Here is a 20,940-nt window from a genome sequence, read left to right on the forward strand (position 1 = left end):
AAGCACAATTCAGCAGGAACAGCCTTAAGTTTACTCATAGTCTGTACAGAGAGATACCATAAAACTATGGCATCATAGGTATTCCTCTGTACTAAGCACAATTCAGCAGGAAGAGCCCCTAAGTTTGTTCATAGTCTGTACAGACAGATACCAGCTCTCTCACTATATTTAGTTCTTAGTGTGTAGAGCCTGTAACATCCCTGGTGTTATTGCTGTTCCATCAGACTGGCGCAGAAAAACTGCAAGCTCACACACTGCGAAATGCCAACGTCTTGATTAGGCTCAGACCATTCAATATAGAACACGAACAGCACCTTCTTGATATAATAAAAAGGCCTTTATTCAAACATGGCACAGACCAATCTTAGCAACGTTTCGAGCCGTCTCTGGCTCTTTATCAGGCTCAGACCATACCATTACTTCTTGATTAGGCTCAGACCATACCATTACTTCTTGATTAGGCTCAGACCATACCATTACTTTATACATTATTCATTCACATTCCAAAAGCCGGTGGAGCATTTACACGTGTTGGAGAATGGAGCAGCAAATGAAAGGGTTTAAGACTCCAGCAGCTCCTGCACTCAGTGCTTTGTTATCTTGTTTTAACGTTGTTAGAATGGACAAATAACAGGATTATAGATTGAAAGGGAACTGGATTTAAAGGGCAACTCTTGCACTTTACATGGACACATGCATCAGTTTCCCGATTGGGGCTTCCAGGATCCCAAAAACCTCCATTGGGCCTTTCTAGGGGGAGTAGGGCGTATGTACTTATTAGTAAAGGAAAAGCATGGGGCTGGACCTTTTATAAGGAACCATTCTCTAGCCCACCTCTAACCCCCAGCCCCCACACCTGTGGATCCCATGCACCTGCTTCAGACAATAGTTTGATGTAAATACAGGGTTGAATTTGGTGGATCGTGAGCTGTGTTTGGTGAGGGTGGTTGTGTCTTTGGGCCCCGTAACAGCTTTGGGACCTCTCTCTCTAAAGTTACACCACTGTCTACTTCAGTCTCTGTTAAGTCGCTAGCCTCAGATGACCCTCCTCATTTGAGTATTTGGCTCCCCCCATAGGCTGAGGATAATGAAGATATAGGGCTCAGCCTCCCCGAAAAAAAAACAAACTTACACTCGAGTATAAGCCGACCCGAATATAAGCCGAGGTACCTAATTTTACCTACAAAAACTGGAAAAACGTATTGACTCGAGTATAAGCCTAGTTTAGTTAGGACCAAAAGTCAGTACCTGTGCCACCTTCTGTGATGCTGCAACAAGGGGTACAATTGGAGGCTTCAGAATCAGTGAAGTTTTAGCCAGTAAAGTTCTCAATTAGAAGGTATGATGTGCCAGGCCCAGTGGACTGTGGACAGTTAGGACAGGTAGTGTCGCTGCCAAGCTGATGCTGCCTGATGAACTGCTGCGAAGAAGAGAAGATATCACACCAACAATCGCTTTCAGAATGTGCTTGAAAGAAAGCCGCACCTAAATGCACTGCTGCGCATACCAGGTTTACGTTGGCTGCCTCCTGCTTCAAACGTATAAATAACGTGCAGCCTGGATGACACCGCACGTTGCATGTCACGCTACAACAGCGTCGGCATATTCAGCACTCAGCAGCAGCATCTGCTCCAACCCAGTACTGGCAGTCTCGCAGGCACTATGGGCAAAAGTGAAACTACTAGTGAGGGACACTAGCTGGCTGCTACCGACGGACGCAGGAAGCGGTGGGCCCACTGCCATGATTCACCGGAGCAGTGCAACTCTGATTTTTGGTGAGGCCCGCCGCCCAGACACCACCTGCATGCTGCATATGTGTTCCTGGCATCATCCATCGCACCGCACGGTATTCAGAATAAATAATTAATTTATTATTACCTGGTCGCAGGTCATTAAGTAAAGGTTCTAGGGGCCCAACAAGGCCGGGGCCCGGCAGGCCAGTTCGACCCTGGCCGCAGGTGCAGGTCAGAAGTGCAGCTATCTTCAGGGAAGAGGCACGTTGCGTCAATCAGATAAGTAATTTTTAACTGACTCGAGTATAATCCCAGGTAGACTTTTTCAGTTTATTTTGGGTGCTGAAAAACTTGGATTATACTTGAGTATATACATACAGTTGACCAGTTACGATTCATGGTGCTGGAAACTATACTTCCATTTAAGAGAGGAGGGGATCGGGAACTGAGATTAAAACAAAGGGAGGTGTGGTGGATTAATAAACTTAATTCACTCCACCCACATGGTCTTAATAAAGACTATGATCTATATCTGTTCCTTTGATATATCAAGTATAAGAATAAATGTGCTTAGTAACTACTTATCTATATGTATCTGTAAGGCTATGTGTATTTTATTCAGATTACAGGGTGGAATCCCTATACAGAGTATGAACAAGAATATACTATGTCACTTCCCTTGCTGGACTATAAAAAAACATTATGGACTCTGTATGTATCTTTACACCATTGTTTCACATGGCTTGAGAAAGAGCCTTTTTGGCTCAAAACGTCGCTGTCACATATGTGCACATATATGGTGATGTAATTGTTTTACTTTTTAATACAAACTTTTGAGCATATCTCTCTGTACAGTCTAGACTATGAGAAAACTTAGGGGCTGTTCCTGCTGAATTGTGCTTAGTACAGGGGAATACCTATGCTGTCATAGTTTTTTGGTATCTCTCTGTACAGGTTATGAACAAACTTAGGGGCTGTTCCTGCTGAATTGTGCTTAGGGAGTTTTGGTTCAGTTCAGCTCCTTCAATGCCATATATTGCTCTTCATCATGTTGTACAAAATAAACCAACCAGAGTCAAATCCAGTTAATCAGGACATTTCAGACCAGACATAAACAGGCTGGGGTGCCTGTGCCCATAAATCATTCTGGGCCTTGCTCTTCCTCTGCTGCATTTCAGATTCTTTCTTTCCTCATCTAATTTGGCAGAGTAAATGTTTGGCAGGCCGCTATTTTATTGCCTTATCTCTCTCTCTCTGAGAGCCTTGAAAACAAGGTCCTAAAACGGAGCCTCCTTATTAATCAGACAGGCTTTAATGGAAGGCGTCGGCAGTCCATTCCCTGCAAGGTGAGGGCTTCATGCCTGCGGGAGATCAATAAAACATTTTCCTCGCTGCGCATTGACTCTCCGACGCTTCAGAGGTGTCCTTAACTTTGAAGAACTATTTAGGGCTCACATTTAGCTTTAGTGGCTGAGTTGCCCTTTCCAGGTAATAAACCCACAGGAATTTATATTTCGCAGGAACGAGTTTAATTTTTTTTTGTTCCTAGTGACTGTGCTCCATCTGCCATTGTCCTGCACATTGTCTGGTATAACCGGCGCTCTCACACCTTCACTGGGCCTTTTATGTGGCACACAATGGTGCTCTAAAGGGGGACTCCAACCAAAAACTGATAAAAGAAAGTGTCATCCTAAGCAACTTCTCCTATGCATTCATTATAAATGGTTAACTCAAAAAGTTTTTATCCCTTGCACTGCTGGTTGTGACTCCTGAAACTAAATATTAGAAGCCAATGTCCTTAACTTAATGGAATTAAAGGAAAACTAAACCCTAAAAATGCCATATTTTATATATTGCACTTATTGCACGAGGCTCAAGTTTCAGCTTGTCAATAGCAGCAATGATCCAGGACTTCAAACTTGTCACAGGGGGTCACCATCTTGGAAAGTGTCTGTGACACTCACATGCTCAGTGGGCTCTGAGCAGCTGTTGAGAAGCTAAGCTTAGGGCTCGTCACTAATTATCCAGCAGAAAATGAGCTTCCCCTGTAATATAAGCTGATGCTACAGGTTTGCTGATTATTAAATTCTGATGCTAATTGCACTGGTTTCTGTGCTGTCAGGTAGTAATTATTGGTATTAATTACTAATCAGCCTTATATTGTGACATTTCTATTCTATGTGTACTGTATATTGTGAGTGGGTCCCTAAGCTCAGTAAGTGACAGCAGCACAGAGCATGTGCAGTGACTCAGCAGAAAAGAAGATGGGGAGCTACTGGGGCATCTTTGGAGACACAGATCTTTACTGTTAAAGGGCTGTGGTTGCCTTGGGCTGGTACAGAAGCACAAAACATAACATACAACACTTTTGGCCTACTTTTTTAGTTAGGCTTTAGTTCTCCTTTAAAGCCTAAAACTAAATCTGGTTAGAAATGCTGCATTTTATATACTTTACTTGCTATACCAGCCCAGAGGTAAAGCAGTCCTATAACAGTAATGATCCAGGCCTTTGATATTACTCCCAGCAGTTCCCCATCTTGGATCTTGTTAGGCATCTTTTGTGTGTCAGTGGCACTGCACATGCTCAGTGAGCTCTGGGCTGCTGGGGAGAAGCTAATCTTAGGGGTCGGGGGAAATCATCAAGCAGAAAGTGAGGTTCATCTGTCATAGAAGCTGATGCTATAGGGCTGATTATGTGATGCAGACTGCACTGATATCTATGCTGCCATGTAATGTGACTCTGAATTCATTATTAATCAGCCTTGTATTGTGACTGTTATATTGTATATATATATATATATATATATATATATATATATATATATATATATATATATATATATATATATATATATATATATATATATATATAACAAGGGAAAGTTGTGCTCACCACTATTTTTTAAAACCATTAGGCGGGGGTGCAATGAGGGTGTGACCACAAAATACATATAGTCAACTACAAGAGGTCCTCTGCACTCAACCCATTATCAATATATTTAAGACAGAGACATTTTGTGCATACTGCTACTAAAAAATGCCTTACCCTTTAAAAAACACAGGGATTGTTTGTCCATATATTGCAATATATTTAAGCTGGCCAACTACGTCAAAGTCATCCCATATCTGGCCAACTACGACAAAATGTCTCTTTCTTAAATATATTGATAATGGGTTGAGTGCAGAGGACCTCTTTTAGTTGACTATATACCTTAGGGACCCACTCACAATATACAGTATATATATATATATATATATATATATATATATATATATATATATATATATATATATATATATATATATATATACTGTATATTGTGAGTGGGTCCCTAAGGTCAGATAAGTTAGAGCAGACCAGAGCATGTGCAGTGAATCAGCAGAAACAAAGATGGGGAGCTACTGCGGCATCTTTGGTGGCACAGATCGCCCCTACTTTAATTTACTTTAGACTTGTAAATCCTGTTTATAAAGGCTGACTGTTCAGTAAATGGCATGAGATGTTAATGTATAAGTGCCAGTGTCCCCTGGACCCCAAAGAAGCAGAATTTGGAAGAAGCAGTAGGAGAGAAGCTGCCGGACAGCCGGTGTGCATTGCATGCGACAGACAGCGCAATAAATCATTGTTACCGGAGGTTTAGCAGAGACAAAATCCTGGTCCGAGCCATTGATTTTCCAGCACAAAGGTTAATGTGTTTTATTCCTTGTGGTATTTCCCTGTTGTGGGTCTGTGTCTGGGAGGCGCCCAGGGTAAGGTTTGTGCCAATGACAGTATTTCTGCATCTCATCTATTAAAAGGGCACTGAAAAAGGAGTATTGTCATTATAGGCTTACAGTGCTGTGTGATTGTATGTCATGTATGAGGCCCAGTTATATACAGTATATATATATAGATATATATATATATATATATATATATATATATATATATATTTACAGGTATGGGATCTGTTACCTGGAAACACATTAGCCAGAAAGCTCTGAATTGTGGAAAGGCCGTGTCCCACAGACAAATGATCCAAATTTGACTGATTTCCTTTTTCTCTGTAATAATAAAACAGTAGCTTGTACTTGATCCCAACTAAGATATAATTAATCCATATTGGAAGCAAAATCAGCCGATTGGCTTTATTTAATGTTTACATGATTTTCTAGTAGACTTAAGGTCTTAAAATCCAAATTACGGAAAGCACCATTGTCGGGAAAACCCCAGGTCCTGAGTATTCTGGATAACAGGTCCCATACCTGTACATATATTTTCATAGGTACTGTATATACAGTATATAATACACAAGAGCCACGTATATCATGTAAATGATATCCTTATAAATGGTGCTTAGTGATGTCATCGGTTATGGTGATGTAATTTCTGTCTCATGACTCTTGAAACTTGTGTATTATAATAAATAAAGTAAAGTACCCCCTCCACTGAGTTCCATGACCTGTATAAAAACACTCGGCCTTCGCCCTTGTACTTTAATGTGGTCACGGAACTCCTCGGTAACTTATAATATCCTTTTATTTTACTTGATTCAATATATATATATATATATATATATCTTCCAGGTGAGTATCCGCACTCCAAAATCAATCTTATTGAAGGCAGGGGTACACGGTAAATCTTGTATACACCAATGTTTCATAGACCAGCACTCCCTTTGATGTGAAATAAATAATCTTTTATTGCATCTTTATCCAACGTTTCGGTCCCTATCGGTCCCTCGGTAACTTATAATATCCTTATATTTTACTTGATTCACTCTATATATATATATATATATATATATAATATAGTACAAACACCTGCACTCTGTCCTCTTTTTTCTCCAAGCCGGGTGCTCGGTCAAAGTCTTTATATATGCATAGAATGGACCAGCACACCGTTTTCTTCAATCAAACGTGTTTATTCAATACACACTGTGCACAGGATGCACAGTGTGTATTGAATAAACACGTTTGATTGAAGAAAACGGTGTGCTGGTCCATTCTATGCATATATATATATATATATATATATATATATATATATATATATATATATATATATATATATATATAAATATATATAAATATATATAAATATATATATATATATATATATATATATATATATATATATATATATATATATCAATATATTAAGCATGAAAGGGATAGTTGCCCTTCACAAAAACATGTTGTTTTTAAATAGTGTATTTTTTAAAATATAGAAGAAAAAGGAAAGTTATTTTTAGTGGTGTACTTGAAAATAATAACCCCCATACCCCGCGTATGAACTGATTCTAAGGTTAAAAGAAAAGGGATGTGAAAAGATCAGCCAATCAGGCTATAATATAATATATCAAATGCCCTATCCCCTGACCCTTATATTCCTGACTCCTGAACCCTGCTTATTCCTTAATAGGGAGAGGATGGCTGAGCTCTGACACAGCAGCACATACCCTAATCTGGAACAGTCAGATCTGATGGATTGGATTCATGTGTCAGGAGGGAACAGATTTATTTCCCCGTCTTCTGACCCCGACGCTGGAGAAATGGAATTATTATTGTTTCCTTTGGTTGGTTATATATTTGGCTTCATCGCTCAGAGCTAGGGGTTCTGAGAATTAGATTGCAAGCTCTCTGGGGTCACAGTGTGCCTAATATGTACACATTACAGCCCCTCAGATATAACCTGGTTATGGGAGTAATGATGATGTATAGAGAAGCAGAGAGAAGGAGACACCAGTGAAACGACTCCGGCTCCTGTTGTTGTTCATACAGCTCCGCTCATACGAATAGAGATGGGGGCTGAGATAGCTGTGTATCACTTATGGGTAACTCTGGCTGCAGTTGCTTCATTACAAACATTGTTTCCCCATTTGTTCCTGTTGTTTTGCTCGTCTTACACAGGACTTGCAGATTGTATTGCTGGGAATTCCAACCCTATTATACTGAGTGATTGGGCACGAAAACTGGCGACTCTGCTGGGAGTTTGCAGGGGGAGGGGCACAGACCGTGTTCTAGTCCCACCCACTGCTTGAGTTGTACTAAAGCAGTGGTTGGGACTAGAACACTCTGATGGCAGGTAACAGGTGTACGGGGCAGAAAGCATAACTCCCAACATTTTAGAAATAAAAAGAGGGACAAAAAAGTTGTCGAGCGCAGTGCCATGTTCATTTTACAAAATTTGGCAGATTATGAAAGTTCGAAGATATTTCTGTGTTTTGTTTTTCCAGTTATTACAGTTTTGCTAATGAAGGTGAATTGCCCTTTAAGCTGTGAGTCTAACTTTTCCCAAGGGACCTGTTATCTTATATTGTTACAATTACTTATTTGCTTATATAGAAATTGTTACAAAGTATCTTGGAGCTGTGGGTGTTCTGGGCTCTCTGCCAAAAGTCAATTAAGTTAGAAACTTTGTATCTTTTTTTAGCTGTTCAGTGCAGAGAAAATTGGGACTTTCCAGTACAAACTAGGGACTGTGGGATGAGCTGTCAATAGAGGGACTGACCCTCTAAAAACGGGACAGTTGGGAGGTATGCAGAAAGTCCACAACTCAGGAAGTGGGTGGGTCTAGAACACTGATGGAGGCTTATGGGGTAGGGACGGAAATTCTATAACTCGCAAAGTGGGTGGGTCTAGAACACTTAGATGGGAAATTATGGGGTAGGGATGGAAAGTCTACAACTAGGAAAGTGGTGGGTCTAGAACACTGATGAAGACTTATGGAGTAGGAACAGAAATTCTATAACCCTGTATGTGGGTCGGTCTAGAACACTGATGGAGGCTTATGGGGTAGGAACAGAACGTCTATAGCTCAGGAAGCAGGTGGTTCTAAACACTCAGATGGATGCTTATGGGGGAGGGTTAAGAAGTCCATAACTCAGGAAGTGGGTGGGCCTGGAACACTCATATGGAGACTTATGAGGTAAAGACAGAAAGTCTATAACTAGGGAAGTGGTGGGTCTAGAACATTCTGATGGAGACTTATGAAGTAAGGACAGAAAGTCCATAACCCAGGAAGTGGGTGGGTCTGGAACACTCTCATGGAGACTTATGAGGTAAGGACAGAAAGTCTATAACTAGGGAAGTGGTGGGTCTAGAACATTCTAATGGAGACTTATGAGGTAAAGGCAGAAAGTCTATAACTAGGGAAGTGGTGAGTCTAGAACACTCTCATGGAGACTTATGAGGTAAGGACAGAAAGTCTATAACTAGGGAAGTGGTGGGTCTAGAACACTATCATGGAGACTTATAGACTTTCTGTCCTTACCTCATAACTAGGGAAGTGGTGGGTCTAGAACATTCTGATTGAGACTTTTGAGGTAAGGACAGAAAGTGTATAAGTCTCCATGAGAGTATTCTAGACCCACCACTTACCTAGTTATAGACTTTCTAGAAGTGGTGGGTCTAGAACATTCTGATTGAGACTTTTGAGGTAAGGACAGAAAGTGTATAAGTCTCCATGAGAGTATTCTAGACCCACCACTTACCTAGTTATAGACTTTCTAGAAGTGGTGGGTCTAGAACACTCACATGGATGCTCAATGAAACAAAATCAGCTGGCATTTGAGTTTGCCAGCCTGATACAGACTGGTATTGATAGACTCACCTCATTATACTTTGCCCTATCAGTAAATAGGTGATAAGTGAAAGGGGAATTACTTAGCCACTCATTATTCTGTGGAACAGATCCACCACTAGTCAGTCGTACTATACAGAAAAGAACTCATCTCAGGTGCCGGGTTCAAACTACCAACACACCAAAATGACTTGGATCAGCTTCTTTGTCCTCTATTTCTCTCTTATACCCATTCAGGTACAATTAACTGTTATGTGGTTGCTACGGCACCTCTTGCCCTAGCAACCAGGCAGTCCATTCCACCGTTCCAGCCATTACTATCCCAGGGAAATAAGTGAATTATTTGAGATTCTTTGTTTTTGTGTCAGTGCAGATTTGTTGCGTCTCCATAATGATGTGGTGCCAGCGCCATGTTTTTACAGTGTATTTTTTGCCCTCGTTTCAATGGCTGCCCCCGTTGTATTGTCTTATGAGAGGTTACGGGGAAATGACAGCGCCACAAATAACGCAGCTAACAGCCATGAATACGGGAATGGGGAGATGGGGCTGGACTTGTGCCTGTGTTATGGCTGCCCAGGGAACATTTATTCTGTGTCGGAAACAAAACACCTTTATAAATAACATTTAAATCACGAAAAGATTTACCAACACTGCTGTCATTAATCCTGCTCAAGGGACACTGACATCTAAATAAAAAATAATTACTTGTACCTGAAATGAATGTATAATATTGCTTATTCTGCTACTTCCTTTCTGGCAAAATGTAACAGTCCTGTCTTGCTTTATGGCAGGGATTCTAGATTTACACTAAGGAACAAAATAACTGTCAAACAATGAACATGGTGAGATTCATTTGCCTTTATCTGCAAGATCCATTGGGAATGAAAGCATTGCTGGCAGGGGATTGCTGACAGAACTGCACAGATAAGAAAGCTTGGCTGGGGCAGAGCCAATTTAAGGTGGCCATACACGGGCCGATAAAAGCTACCGACAGACCGTGTCGGCAGCTTATTGGCCCGTGTATGGGGCCCCCCGACGGGCTTCACCGATCGAGATCTGGCCGAAAGTCGGCCAGATCTCGATCGGATGGGACAAAAAATCCCGTCGGATCGCGGCCGCATCTATTCGTTGATGCGGTCCCGCGATCCGACCGCCCGTTAGGCATCGTTAGGATCCGATCGTTGGGCCCTAGGGCCCACGATCAGATCAGCCCGATATTGCCCACCTCAAGGTGGGCATATCGGAGGGAGATCCGCTCGTTTGGTGACATTGCAAAACGAGCGGATCTCTCATTGTATGGCCACCTTAAACTGTCACACGTTTGATAAGCTATTGACATCTGAACAGAAATGTTTGGATAATAAAATTGGATCTTGATAGATAAATGGGCTTGATAAGACAATAATATTTCCTAAAGAGTAAGTAAAGGTATAAAATTTCAGCTAAATACGAAGACCGTTCCCCGGAGTCACTATTGTACTTTACTTCACTTCATACGAGATCATTGCAAGGGGTTAATTCCCTCTCCAGCCTGAATGACAGCATTTCTGCCCACTTTTCATTGGATCAGCCTCTTGTGCTGGAAATTAACCCATGCGCCCTGCAGATATGAAAAAATAGGTTTTTAAAGGAGAAGGAAAGGCTTTGTGCACTTGGGGGTGCCAAATGTTAGGCACCCCCAAGTGATTGTATTGACTTACCTGAAACCCCGGGCCGGTGCTCCTATCAGCAGAAAACTGCACTGGCCCGGGGTCAGTACCGTAACTAGAGGGGGGCGGGCCCTGGTGCGTGACACGCAGCCGGGCCCCCATCCCCCTCCGTACGGCCCGCATTTCAGCCCTGACCCTGGCCCGCTTGTACCCCTGCTCCCCCGGTAGTTCGCCACTGCCCGGGGTTATACCAGTGAGCACCACGGAGTGATCCTTTTCCCAAAATAGATCATTGATATAAATTTTAGCAAATGGGTGCACTTTCTGTGTGTTATACAGGTATGGGATCTGTTATGCGAAAACTTGTTATCCAGAATGCTCCGAATTCCGGGAAGACCATCTCCCAAAGACTCCATTTTATCCAATTAATCCAAATTTGTAAAAATTATTTCCTTTTTCTCTGTAATAATAAAACAGTAGCTTGCACTTGATCCAAACTAAGATATAATTAATCCTTATTAGAGGAAAAACAACTATTGGGTTTATTTCATATTTGCAGGATGTTCTAGAAGACTTAAGATATGAAGAGCCAAATTAGGGAAAGATCCATTATCCTGAAAGCCCCAGGTCCGGAGCATTCTGGATAACAGGTCCCATACATGCACTTGATCCAAACTTTGATATAATTAATTCTTATTAGAGGAAAAATAACTATTGGGTTTATTTAATGTTTAAATTAATTTTAAGCAGACTAAATGCATGGAGATGCAAATTATGGAAAGTTCCCTTATCCGAAAAACCCCCAGGTCCCAAGCATTCTGGATAACAGGTTCCATACCTGTACCAGCCTTTAGTTACCCTTTTAAATAAATATAGAGGCTATGGGCAAGTGCAAAGTGTACTAATTTGACAGTTTTTTTTTTTTTTAATCCACATTGTAGCATTTTTTCCCAGAACTCCAGTGACATTGGGGCCACCCACAAAGTAGTGTTTGCTGCTGCTTGGATATGATTTGCTAGTACTGATATGGGATCCGTTATCCAGAAGGGCTGCTCCCATGGGCTCCATTTTATCCAAATAATCCAAATTTTTAAAAACGATTTCCTTTTCCTCTGTTATAATAAAACAGTAGCTTGTACTAGATCCCAACTAAGATATAATTAATCCTTATTGGAAGCAAAACCAGCCTATAGGGTTTATTTAATGTTTACATGATTTTCTAATAGACTTAAATGAAAGAAAATATAAAATAAAGTTTTTCTTTTATTTCTAAAAGTTGTTCCATAAAATATGAATGTGTGTGCGTCCCGAGTAATGGGAGATCCAGGCCCCCCCGCAGGCACATTGACTTGAAAGAATCCTCCAGTGCAAGTCCTGGTACCAAGGGAAACATCAGAAGAACTGGGCTCGGGTATTAATTTTATAGCTTTGATGCTGCCGAATTTAGGAAAAACCTCAAGTTTTTCTTTATGAAATATTAAATACATTTTGGGCCCTCTGAGCTACAGGGAGAACTGGTGGAAACCACGACTGGGGCTAATATAACTGAATCTATGGGAAATGTGTGAAAATTGAAAATCTGTGAAGAATCTACATAGAGAAAGTTGCTTAGAACTATATTCCTTTATTTGGGTTTAGAAATGGCAGTGGGAGCTGCCATTTTTCAGGTCAGGGGGAGTCCCATACACAGCTTTTGTAGCACCTCCCCCTTAAAGGAAAGTTACAAATGCAGACAATAGACCCCTGGAATAAATCAATAAATCAAAAACAGTAGGTACCTACTGCTAGAGTAAAGGAGTATCCCAAGTACTTATTAAAATTTACATAAGCCTAACGCGTTTCATGCCTAGGTGGGCACTTACTCATAGGTTAGACCCCTGGCCCAGCTATTTGTATAGAAATGATTTAACCTCTGTGACTCTCTGACCCGCTCACCGTGAAGAATAGGAACCTCTGGATATGACAGCAGTTCTGGGAAGTGACAGTCAGTGTCATTCATTCCTCAGGGGAAGTGGTGACTGATAGTTTCCGATGTGATGTTGTCAGTCTGATTGGAACAACAATGGTATTTGCATAATGGGAAGAATCAGCAGTCAGAACTGCCAGTCACATGACGGCAAATACAGAATGTTCTGTAATACTTACAGGGTTGATTATATGTAACAAACACAGAAATCTGTAACTATGTCTGATCTTCCACCACAACTTGTCCCTCTACATTTATATGATCCCCCCCCCCCCAGCCAGTCTGCACTACCCTCTGGGACCAGAGAATTCTGAACATTTCCTCCTGCCTGTCCCTCTCAGTCCCTGACTCTCCTTTTTATCCAACAGCTCCTAACAATGTGATATCCAACAGTTCTGATGTCTCCCCAGTAGTATTCACCAGCTCCCCCCAAAATTATATCCATGAGCTCCTACAGTATCTCCCACAGCGAGTTATGCCCTACCTCTTGCCCCTCCCCAGTGTACTATTTACAAGCTTTTGCCTCCCCCAGTTTGTTATCCACCAGCTCCTGTCTCCCCCAAGATGTTATCCACCAGCTCCTGTCCCACCCAGTCTGTTATCTACCAGCTCCTGTCTCCCCCAGTCTGTTATCTACCAGCTCCTGTCTCCCCCAGTCTGTTATCTACCAGCTCCTGTCTCCCCCAGTCTGTTATCCACCAGCTCCTGTCTCCCCCAGTCTGTTATCCACTAGCTCCTGTCTCCCCCAAGATGTTATCCACCAGCTCCTGTCTCCCCTATTCTGTTATCCACCAGCTGTTGTCTGTCCCAGTATTTTGTTTACAAGCTTCTGTCTCCCCCAGTGTGTAATCCACCAACACTTGTCTCCCCCAATTTGTTATCCACCAACTCTTTTCTCTTCCAGTGTGTTATTTACAAGTTGCCAGATTCTGTGTCCCCCAAGTGAGTTATTCACCATCTCCGGCCTTGTGGATAAATTCATCAGCCCACACACATAACAAATAAAGAGATATCCCATGTGCCATAACTATGAGGGACTTATAATTAAATACTACACCTAATCCCTGGTGAGTTGTTTCTTATATCCCCAAATCTTGGTGTCTGAGTGTTTTTAAATCCCTCTTTGTGTAACGCAGTTATACAAATATAATACACCACAGTTTATCAAGGGTTTAACCTCCGGGAACCTGGATAAATTGTCCCAGACTACACCCTCCCGCACATCCCCATCACACTGAATCCCTCTTGCAAAGGCTATTGAGCTGCACAGCAATATGGATTTACTAAACAGGGCAGGTAAATCACCAATATAATTAGTCACAGAATATATGGAATGAAGCCCACACTCACATTCATTCACTGAGTTCCTTGCTGCCTCCTATCCCACTTTATATTCTGAGCCACAGAAAGCAATATGGGAATATATCCATACAGAGAACAAGGAATAAATCACAGCTGACAGAGTTAGAGCTCAGATACATGTAAATAATAAATCATTTTCTCTAATTATACAAAGAAAAACATCTAAGCTGCATTGGGCTGTAGTCAGTGAAGCGTTGATCAGGCATCCAAGGGCCCACCACAAAGCCTTAGAACATTGGGCCCCTTTTCCAAAGTAGTTTTCCTCCCCTCTATTCTCTCTCCCACTTCATCCTCTCTCTTAGTCCTTCTCTTATGTTCTGTTTCTCTTATCATCCTATCTCGTCTTCTTTCCATCTCTTCTCCTCCTATACTTCATCACCTCCTGTCTCATTCTCTTCTTCTCTCCCTTTCTGTTCTCCTATTATTTCTCCCCTGTCTTCTTGTTCTCTTGTTCTCTACTTTTCTGTTCTCATATTCTTTCTTATCTCCTGTCTCTTTCTCTTCTTCTCTTCCTTTCTGTTATTTTATTCTTTCTCATCTCCTAACTTCTTCTCTCCCTTTCTATTCTCTGTTCCTTATCTCCTGTCTCCTTCGTATCTCCTTTCTTTTGTCCATTTCTCTACCTTTCTGTTCATTTTCATCTTCTGTCTTCTTCTCCTTTCCCTTATTATTTTTCTTTTCTTTCTCATCTTCTGTCTCATCATTTTCTCCTCTCTCTTTCTGTTCTCATATTATTTCTCATCTCTTCTCTCTATTTTTGTTCTCCTATTCTTCCTCCTCTTGTGTTTCTTTTTTCACCTTCTTTGTCTTCTCCATTACTTTTCTGCCTTTCCTTCTGTCCTGTTCTCCTATTTTTTTTGTCTTCCCCTTCTTCTTCTGTCCTCTCCCTTCCTCCATATCTCCTATCTCATATTGGAGTAGGGAGAGACCAAGTTGCTGGGTAAGAAGGGAGCTACATTAATGCCAGGAGATTACCTGGTGCCCTGGATGTAGAGCCCTGCCATCACTATAGTGCAAGCAGTGCTATATAATGAAACATGGTAACACTGTGCATATAATTAATATGCATAAATGCTAGTTATACATTAAATGGTAGTGTGTATGGGGTATCCTAAATTAAGTAGGATTTGGAGATCGTTGTGGAGAACAGACCGTTCAACTATAGGCACTATCGCCCAGTGACTAATATAGAAAGTAAAATGCTGTGCAAAAAAGGAGTGGTTCGCCTTTAAGTTAACTTTTAATATATTTTAGAATAGCTTATTCTAAGCAACTTTTCAAAATGTCTACATTTTTCCTTTTTTTATAGTTTTTGAATAATTTGCCTTCTTCTTATGACTCTTTTCAGCTTTCAAATGGGGGTCGTTGACCCCATCTAATATATTGTTATTGCTACTCTTTATTACCATGTTTCTATTCAGGCCTCTCGTAAACATATTCCAGTCTCACATTCAAATCAATGCATGGTTGCTAGATTAATTTGCAACCAGATTGCTAAAACTGCAAACTGGAGAGCTGTTAAATAAAAATCTAAATATCTAAAAAAAATCCACAAATAATAAAAAATGAAAACCAGTTGCAGAATAGTCTCAGAATAACACTCTCTACATCATACTAAAAGGTGATTTAAAGGTAAACAATCCGTTTAAATCGATAAACAAAAAAAACTACTGTTTTGTTTTTGTTGCTACTTTATAGATCCCTGGTAAAACCTCACCTTGAATACGCATTGTAGTGTTGGGCTCCGTTATTTAAAAGGGCTGGAGAGAGTGCAGTACTAAAGTGGTAAATGCAATACAATGATGAAACTTTGAGGAAAGACCGTCAAGGCTGCAAGGGGACATGATTGCTCTTTACAAGTACATTAGTGAGTATTATAGACAGATAGTGGAGGATATTTTCTCCTGTAGAAGATCAAAGAATGAGAAACCCACCATTTAGACTTGAAGAAAAGAACTTTCATTTGAAGCAACGTAGGGGGTTCTTCACAGTCAGGACAGTGAGGTTGTGGAATGCACTGCCGGGTGATGTTGTGATGCTGATTCAGTTAATGACTATAAGAATGGCTTGGATGATTTCTTGGACAAGCAGAATATCCAAGGCTATTGTGATACTAAATTCTAATTAGTATAGATATCAGTATTGGCCCAGCTTAAAAACCCGCAGGACCCAGGTATGTGTATGTATGTGCACTGGGGTTTGTTTGGAGGGGTTGAACTTGGAAATTTGCCTTTTCCCATTTGATATGTGATTTTGACATGATTTTAGGGTATCTGAAGCCATTGACTTACAAGATATAATGACCCAGTCTTGGTATTTCTCAGCCCATCTATTCCCCCTACATGCATTGGGCATAAGGTCTTAAAATTCCAGGAGGGTCATGTTCATTCTAAAGTCCTCATTCTGCCTGTAGATAAACCTCATACTTTATTCAAAGAGCTGTGACTGTGATTTCAGGGAGGTACCCGGGGAACCTATAGTGGATATACCTGCTCCCTAATGCACTCATATAGTTAATAGTAGAACATTAATATTGTTAATGTGGGGCTTTTATTTAAAAGGAATGTCAACCCAAAAACATAATTTCTTGCCTAATAAAAGAAAACATATTTCTAAGAAACTTTGAATTATACATTGATTACAAGTTTTCTATGGTTTTTAAAGGAGTAGGAAAGCCTTTCGCAAAAACCCTGTACCCCCCACCCCAGGTAGATGTCCCTCCCTCCTCCCCCAGGCTAACTACCTCCTCCCCCGGGGAAATGCCCCATACTCCATACTTACCCCTTTGTCACAGATTCTTCCAGTGGAGTTCCACACATCCATCTTCTGGCTCCTCTGTAAGATGACTGAGAAATCGGTATTTCTGTCTGTGCATGCGCAGTTGGTGCAGTTTGCCGGTTTGGAGCCGGAAGATGGATGTGCGGAACTCCACTGGAAGAATCTGCGACAAAGGGGTAAGTATGGAGTATGGGCATTTCCCCAGGGGGTAGTTAGCTTGGGGGGAGGAGGGGGGTCTACCTGTTGTGGGGGGTACGGGTTTTTTTGCAAAAGGGTTTCCTTCTCCTTTAAGTTATTTGTATATGTATTAGTATTGAAAGCTGAAGAGACTGAAATATGAATAGGAGAGTAATAAAAAGAAGCAATTACAATAAATGTATAGCCTTACAGAGCATTTGTTTTTTAAAAGTCAGAAGAAGAAGCCAAATAATTCAAAAACTATATATAAAAAAAGAAATACAGAAGACCAATTGAAAGTTGCTTAGTATTGGCCATAATATAATATACTAAAAGTTAACTTAAAGGTGAACCACTTTAATTACTCTTGCCCTGAGCTGTACATAATATCTGCCCTTACCTGACCCTGGGAAATAATTGTAAATAAATCTCAAATTGCTGTCTTGCCTCCTTCCCACCCAATATAAGGGAAGCTGATGGAACAGCAAGATTAAATATATATATATATATTATGAATGTAATTGTTGGAGGGTTTGCAGTTCGGCGGGTTTATTTGCAGCAGAGAGACTGAACGAGAATGAAAGCGAGTTGTTTGGCTCCACGCCTCATTAATTCTGAGCTGGCAGACAGTAAAACAAAGCCATGAAGTGCCCGTCTAATTAAATCTCTGACGATTAAGAGCTCCCCAAAGCAAAGATGAACAAGATGTAGAAGATGGTGCGTGCCAGACGGAGGGATAAGACTAATCACGCTTTATCCGTGTAATGGCATACGTTCATTCATATTCATTCTGCCATGTTTCTGTTATATGTAGAGCCCAGGCCCGGGCCCGTTGACTCCGCTGCTCAATCTCTGATTGCTCCATGTACACAAAATCATCAGATCTCCCAACTCCTGGGAACTCGCAAATGTTGATATTTAAAATCTGAGTTAACAATGAGGATGAAATGGTCTGTGTAGTCTGGTCTTTTACATGCGGAGGCCAAATAGGATAGTGTAGATGGAACTGATCAATGGAAATTTGCGGTTGTTCGCATTTGTCCTAGAAATTTGACCGAAACAGGGTCAAAGTGTACCGACGGGACACCGGGAAAAAACTTGGTGGGGCCCCAGCCCTGATCCCCACCTGCAATATTCATGCTCCCCTGCTGCCCTCCCTCCCCTGATTGTGGTGAAATAAATTAAAGGTGCACATTGGGGGGGGCTGGCAGTTGGTCAGCAGGGACCCCTCGGGGTGGGGGGGCAGGACAGGGCCAAGTCGACCAGACACCCTAGGCAACCCAGACGGCTACCCCCCCAACTGTGTGGGCACATGACCCAGGGTTGAAAGGTCTAATTTTCAAAACCAGCCCAAAACTAACCAAAAGTCACTTCAAAAGTAGGCCAAAAATAGCACAATATCTTCAGTGGGAAAATTTGTGAAAATACTCCTTTTTCAAATTTTCACTGATTTGCAAATTTTTCCATGAAGTAAAATGGGACAGATTTGCCCGTCACTAGGGGCGTAACTACAGAGGGGGGCTCAGGAGGTATAGGGACCCCATGAGGCCCTAATTCATATACAATTTCAATAAATATTGGTAAAACAGCTCAACCTCTAGACATTTTGGTGGCCAGCAGATTTTTGCCCCAAAATTGTCTGAAATTGAGAAAAGTTACCAGAAAACGCGAGAATGCTTAAGAGGGACAGGAGACTGGGGTACAAAACCCAAAATCTGGTTACTCCCGACTTCTACGCAAGTCAGTCCCATTTCATGCTGGGTATTGTAGTCTTACATTAAAATTGGCAGTCATCAAATTGTTAAACAAAAACGACATTACCCAACATGCACTGGGAGGCACAGGCTTGGCACATTACGGCAATAAAAAACGTTGGCTGGTTTCAAAAATACAAACTAGCCAAAGGCTCAAAAAGTAGCCCAAATCCGTACCTTGGCTAGTTTGTACTTTCAAAACCTGCCTGGGCTTTAAATTAGTAGCCCAATTTGACTGGAAACCTGGCCAACCTGGCAACTCTGGCATGACTGTAACTGAGAGGAGATTGGCAGAGGGGAGGACAGGGGAGGGAGGGAAGAGCAGCAGAGGGGAGGGAGGGGGGAGTGACAGAGATAAGGGAGGAGAGTGCAGGGGAGGGGAGGAAGGGTGAGAGAGAGGGACAGAGAAGGAGGGAGGTTTAAGAGAGCAGCAGAGGGGCGGGACAGAGGGGAGGGAGGGATAAGAGAGCAGCAGAGGGGCGGGACAGAGGGGAGGGATAAGAGAGCAGCAGAGGGGCGGGACAGAGGGGAGGGCGGGATTAGAGAGCACAGAGCAGTAGAGGAGATAGTGACAGAGGGGAGGGAGTGAGAGTAACAGAGAGACTGGAGGGAACGATTAGGAGTAGGCAGAAGACCCATTTACAGGTAACTGCCCAGTGAACCCCCTATCGCTGCACCCTAGACAGGTGCCTCTTCTGCCTAACCCTAGTTCTGGCTCTGCCCTGGGCTATTAACCTTGGTTGTCCTCTAACACCCCAGTCCAACTCTGCACAGCAGATTGTTTGTCAGCATTAATTTTTATAGTTTCCATAAGGGCTTATTTATCAAGTGCAACCACACTGGCAGTCACACAGGTTTTGCTGCAGCCATTGTGCAATTGGCACTTTAAGTCCGAAGGCCCTCCTTGCACTTGCCTGATTTGCTGCAAAGCACTAATGCACCCTAGCAATCTGTTTGGATGAATGACACAGAGTGAACCTATTCACACAGGGGTATCCTGGAGCTTCCACCACCTCAAAAGTAGTATTACCAGTGTTCCCTCCGTGGCCTGGGTCATTAGATATAGAACTCTTGTACAGAATCATGTACAGAAGATGCCATTTGCCTCTTGAAGATTCTCAGCACATTCACGTCCAATTTGCATACAGGCATCAGAAGCAATTTTACCGAATGCAACACCCCCTCGTGGCTTCAGATAGGCTGGAATTATGGAAAGAGATGATTAATTTTGGGCAAAAAAAAACCAAACAAACAAAAAAACATGGTGACTTTGAAATTGAAAATTCACCAGCTTCAATTTCCAATTTTCACGATTTTTCTGTGAAAACGTTCTAATTGTTCGATTTTTTATGAAAACGTTCGAATTGCTAGATTGTATTGAAAATGTTCAAATTGCTCGATTTTTCCATGAAAACGGTCGAATTGCTTGAATTTTTAGTGAAAATGTTCGAATTGCTTGATTTTTTTGTGAAAACGTTCGATTTTACGATTTTTTTCTTGAACTTTCAGATTTCACGGTTTTTCGAAAAATTTTCGTTGTTTTGCGAATTTTGCAGGAAATTCGCAAATTTTTCTGGGCGAAGCCAAACGGGAGAAATCCGCCCATCACTAGTCATTACTAATCAGCCTTATATTGTGACATTTCTATTCTATGTGTACTGTATATTGGGAGTGGGTCCCTAAGCTCAGTAAGTGACAGCAGCACAGAGCATGTGCAGTGAATCAGCAGAAAAGAAGATGGGGAGCTACTGGGGCATCTTTGGAGACACAGATCTTTACTGCTAAAGGGCTGTGGTTGCCTTGGGCTGGTACAGAAGCACAAAACATAATGTACAACATTTCTAGCTTCCTCTTTAGTTAAGCTTTAGTTCTCCTTTAAATTCCAAACAAATGAGCCAAGGGGAACTGTCCCTGCCATTGCCTAGCTGCTGATAAAGTTTGAATGCAAATAAAACTG

The 20,940-nt window shown here is 41.6% G+C and overlaps 1 protein-coding gene across 1 annotated transcript in view; it reads left to right on the forward strand.

The window, feature by feature from the left end:
• LOC108716096 (ALK tyrosine kinase receptor-like) overlaps positions 1-20,940 on the forward strand; it is a 349,880-nt gene that overhangs the window by 271,601 nt on the left and 57,339 nt on the right. The window lies entirely within an intron of this gene.

Source organism: Xenopus laevis, chromosome 5L, assembly GCF_017654675.1.
Source record: "Xenopus laevis strain J_2021 chromosome 5L, Xenopus_laevis_v10.1, whole genome shotgun sequence".
NCBI classification, from domain to species: Eukaryota; Metazoa; Chordata; class Amphibia; order Anura; family Pipidae; genus Xenopus; species Xenopus laevis.